The sequence below is a fragment of the Maylandia zebra genome, unplaced genomic scaffold, assembly GCF_041146795.1.
Source record: "Maylandia zebra isolate NMK-2024a unplaced genomic scaffold, Mzebra_GT3a scaffold11, whole genome shotgun sequence".
Classification (NCBI taxonomy): Eukaryota; Metazoa; Chordata; class Actinopteri; order Cichliformes; family Cichlidae; genus Maylandia; species Maylandia zebra.
The window spans coordinates 3,214,752-3,219,816 of record NW_027490041.1 but is presented as its reverse complement, the minus strand read 5'-3'; the positions used below and the strand labels follow the sequence as shown (position 1 = coordinate 3,219,816).

At 40.6% G+C, this 5,065-nt stretch overlaps 2 long non-coding RNA genes across 2 annotated transcripts; both read right to left on the bottom strand.

Annotated features, from left to right (window-relative positions):
• Window positions 1–238: 238 nt before the first annotated feature.
• LOC143415917 (uncharacterized) lies at window positions 239–1,096 on the bottom strand. The gene is made up of 3 exons (XR_013096345.1): window positions 841–1,096; window positions 637–704; window positions 239–317 (listed from the first exon to the last, which is right to left on the bottom strand). It is a non-coding gene; the product is annotated as an uncharacterized LOC143415917 (long non-coding RNA).
• Window positions 1,097–3,383: 2,287 nt separating this feature from the next.
• Window positions 3,384–4,553, bottom strand: LOC143415878 (uncharacterized). Its single transcript, XR_013096302.1, has 3 exons — window positions 4,520–4,553; window positions 3,877–4,083; window positions 3,384–3,427 (listed from the first exon to the last, which is right to left on the bottom strand). It is a non-coding gene; the product is annotated as an uncharacterized LOC143415878 (long non-coding RNA).
• Window positions 4,554–5,065: the final 512 nt, after the last annotated feature.

The window sequence follows — 5,065 nt, the reverse complement described above, 5'->3', positions numbered from 1 at the left end:
TGATTACTTTTCATTGGTTATATTATACCTGGTATAAATCACCCGGCATTAGTGATCGTGTTACTATTTATAGCGATAGTGTTCTAGGGTTAAAAGTGTTGACCATGTCCACCTCCAAAACTCATAATGGACTTTGGAGGTGGACAGCTATCAAGCTCCTCACAGAAGAAGACAATTTACTTTAGTCCAAATACATGAATTCAAATTGAGGTGATAACTATTTATCAACAATATGAATGTCTGTTCCCGTCCAACAAAGTTGTTACTACATACCATGTTGAGCAAGGCTTCCACTTGACTTTAACTTCGTCTTTTTCCTGAAAAACATGATATAAACAAACAATTAATTAAGAAAGACATGCAAGGTGCATACAAAAAGGAGCTTATAAACATTTGTGTACTATTGAATGGCTCAATATATTATACAATTAGTTTACAAAAACATAAGAACCACTACAATGCTTGTACTGCCAGCATCGAGTGCATGTCAGCAAAGCCTGAAATCCTGACTCAGTGGCTGAATTAGTGAAGATTCATCAAATACAAAAGCTTATGGATAGTCAGTCAGGCACAGTTCAAATCCGGGAAGTCCAAAGACGCAAACAAATCTGCACAGCAGCAGGCTAAATTACTTACATTTACAACTCTCCTGTCTACTATCTCTTCATATTTGAAAATCTTCTGTGTACGGTGTTTTCGGCATTCTGAAAAATAACAAATGAAATATTTACATGAGTTCTGTAAAACTGGAAAAAATGCAAAAATTAAGAAAAAGAAATCTTAACAAACTTAACGAACATGTCATGTGTTTCGTACATTTACAATACCATAACGTCTAACCTTTCCTTGTCCTTTTTTTGTTTGGGACATCCGAGGTGTACACCGTAGAAATTGAGGGAGATGCAGGATGTGGAGATGGAGAGGAGGATGCAGGAGAAAGCAGAGATGAAGAGGAGGATGCAGGAGGAAGCAGAGATGAAGAGGAGGATGCAGGAGGAAGCAGAGATGGAGAGGAGGATGCAGGAGGAAGCAGAGACAGAGAGGAATATGCAGGAGGAAGCAGAGATGAAGAGGAGGATGCAGGAGGAAGCAGAGACAGAGAGGAATATGCAGGAGGAAGCAGAGATGAAGAGGAGGATGCAGGAGGAAGCAGAGACAGAGAGGAATATGCAGGAGGAAGCAGAGATGAAGAGGAGGATGCAGGAGGAAGCAGAGACGGAGAGGAGGATGCAGGAGGAAGCAGAGATGGAGAGGAGGATGCAGGAGGAAGCAGAGATGAAGAGGAGGATGCAGGAGGAAGCAGAGATGAAGAGGAGGATGCAGGAGGAAGCAGAGATGGAGAGGAGGATGCAGGAGGAAGCAGAGATGAAGAGGAGGATGCAGGAGGAAGCAGAGATGGAGAGGAGGATGCAGGAGGAAGCAGAGATGGAGAAGAAGATGCAGGAGGAAGCAGAGATGAAGAGGAGGATGCAGGAGGAAGCAGAGATGGAGAGGAGGATGCAGGAGGAAGCAGAGATGAAGAGGAGGATGCAGGAGGAAGCAGAGATGGAGAGGAGGATGCAGGAGGAAGCAGAGATGGAGAAGAAGATGCAGGAGGAAGCAGAGATGAAGAGGAGGATGCAGGAGGAAGCAGAGATGGAGAGGAGGATGCAGGAGGAAGCAGAGATGAAGAGGAGGATGCAGGAGGAAGCAGAGATGGAGAGGAGGATGCAGGAGGAAGCAGAGACAGAGAGGAATATGCAGGAGGAAGCAGAGATGAAGAGGAGGATGCAGGAGGAAGCAGAGACAGAGAGGAATATGCAGGAGGAAGCAGAGATGAAGAGGAGGATGCAGGAGGAAGCAGAGATGGAGAGGAGGATGCAGGAGGAAGCAGAGATGGAGAGGAGGATGCAGGAGGAAGCAGAGATGAAGAGGAGGATGCAGGAGGAAGCAGAGATGAAGAGGAGGATGCAGGAGGAAGCAGAGATGAAGAGGAGGATGCAGGAGGAAGCAGAGATGGAGAGGAGGATGCAGGAGGAAGCAGAGATGAAGAGGAGGATGCAGGAGGAAGCAGAGATGAAGAGGAGGATGCAGGAGGAAGCAGAGATGAAGAGGAGGATGCAGGAGGAAGCAGAGATGAAGAGGAGGATGCAGGAGGCTGACAGAGGGAAGATGTTGGTTCAGGCTCTAAATGAAGAATAAATTCCTCGTTTAGAGCCTCTGGGTCTGGGACTGGTCCAGCATCCACACTGTCAGCAGAGGATGGTCCAGCTGCTGGTGTAGAACTTTTAGCAGGAGGTGAAGCTTGTAATTCTGAAAAATTTTAAATATTAAACATTCATTAAAATGGGTTGAAAAAATGTACAGTACACATAAACACATAATAAGTAGTGATTTGCATGTTTTCAGTTAAGTTTTTACTAAAGATACAACTGGTAAATATTGGCATCAAATAAGTCATCTCACACACTCACTGACCCAAATCATTCAGTACAAGTGCCCTCGGGGGTAGTGTGACATCTGCAGTGCTTTTCTACATTGTACATTAATAAATTAATGAGTGTGACTATAAATCCAGAGAGCTAATGACTTTTTCCTCTGATGACACTACTTTCCTGACTTTGTAGTGAATAACATTTGACACTTCAAGCTAGTACTGTGACTTAGGAGTTTTGTACAATGGTGATGCTAACTACCTCAGGGAGGTAATCAGGTAACCTCTTAAGAAGTATATAAGTTATTTAAGAATCTTGGTGTTCATATTGGTAACATTATAACATTTGTTATACTAGAAAGTTTCGAAGAGAATTATGAGGTCTGGTTTTTGTGAGGATTTTTAAAATTACATTTGTATATACATGAGTGTGAAAGACCATAATATACACACACACATACAAAATTGTTCAGGTGGGTAACACCAGAGGTTCAGTATGGCTAGCTTTGGTGATGTGACCGACACATGGGGAGGTAATAAGGCAGATATAACACTATTTTCATGTTAGCAACAGGACATGTAGGGCAGCTGTCACCTCACAGCAAGAAGGTTACTGGTCTGAACCTTGGCTGAATAATAGAATAGAACAGAATAGAGTAGAGTAGAATAGAATAGAATAGCTGGTGACTGTTAACTATCCTCATCCTCACCATCTTGTTTGTCTCTATGTACCTCGTGGTGAACTGCCTTCTTATCTAGGGTGTACCATGAGTATCACCCAAAGACAGCTAGGATAGGCTACCTGATAAGGACACCTGGTTACAGATAATGGACAAAGCATATCTTACTTCTCAGAAGGTGTTCATAAAGCTTCCTCATCTTCATGAGGATGTCACGTGCAGCACCTTCCGCTGGTTCGATCTGAGTGATCACGTCCCCTACTATACGGCCCTTACGGTCAAACTGTCCAAGAAACAGAACTGGCTGGTAGCCCAGGGCATGTAGCTTTGAAACCTGCAAGAACAACAAAGAAAAACATGCAGCCAGTCTTTCATGTAAGCAAATTGATGTATAACAAACCTTTAAGTCTCACATCTTTGTTGTTTTATTGTTGTCGATAGTTAAAAAGTATTTATGGTGACCAAACCTGTAAATGTATGATAAAATCCATCTTAAAATGTTTTGTCTCTCAGTTAATAGCCGATTAAATTAAAAATCAGAAGCAGCTTGAATAAAAATAGTTTTAACAAGTTTTTTCTAGTTGGATGTCTTTAGTGTGATGATGTTATTCTGATGTGAATAACTTTTTTATTTATGCTCTTTTATAAATTAATATTTTATGTGTATATACATGTCTTGTTAGTTTCTTACTTCATGATATACAAGAAAACATTGACAACTGTGATTAATAAAGAATTGTCTACCAGACCAACCACTTATTAGATCAGAACTTTTAAACTTACTGACAACTGGGCTGAATTAACCACCCTGCTCGCATTTCTGTTTTTTTTTAACAGAGGCAGCCCAGTTACTGTTTTTAAACTGTTCTTGTTTTTTTTTCAATCCCTCCGTTAGGTTCAGGCTGCCCAGGCATCCACTGCATGTCTTCCTGTTGCAGGTGTTTGGGGCCTGACAGGAAGGGCATGGTTTGGTTTTTGGCTTTGTCATTTCTGCAAATGAAAATGGAACATGTAGGGATTATTTCAGGTCTGTTTTGGTGAAACGATTACAAAAATAATTTATGACCAAAGAAATAACTTATATTACGAGGCAGTATTACACCATATTTAGAAAAAAAAAATCAATTACGAGATTAAAGTCGTTAATATTGAGTTAATTACGTGAATAGGGTTAAAAAAAAACCTGAATTGATTACAGAAAAGATACATTGCTAAAATAGAGCAGTACTAACATTAGCTGGGTGGCCAAGCAAGTGTCTTACACATGAGAATACATCACAAAAAAATTAAATAAACTTTTGCAGAAGTAGTTCTCTTGGTACACAGACTGCTCTGTGAAAACATTTCAAGTTTAATATCAGTTTAATATCACTGAAATTAATATTTCAGTGAACATGCAAATTACCCACAGTTTATCACAACTTACTTAGCTAGGATCTGCCTCGTGTCCAGTCGAAAACTTCGCTGCAGGACCGTGAGTTGAAAGATACATTTACTACGACTCCCAAGATTCATTGCAGTAAAAACCATCCAATCGCCTTGCTTAAGATCTGTTGACGTGTCGCTAAAGGCGCGCTGTAGATAAATATTGCAATTTGTAAAAAATAAAATACTAAAATTTGCAATTTTTAATTACATAATTAAACACTGGGCCAGTTTAATTTCGTATTATCGCTGGTTATTATTTTAGAGTAAATAAAGGAATAACGGGTAGCACCAAGCTGTTGTTATCTTCATTTCCATAGCGACGGCGGTTGAGGATTATGGGTAGTGTGCAGTTACGGGATTAGTGCGTCTGCGTAAATTGGTCTGATTGGTTGGAGCCGAGCGCATCCAAAACTAACAGGAGTGGTGAATGAATCTATAAATGCGTTTTACGTGTGAAATGAAAATAATAAACCTAACGAAGGATTATGTACGTTAAATCTGCGCACTTTCAGATCGTGAATCAGTTTGGAAAACACTGTGTGAT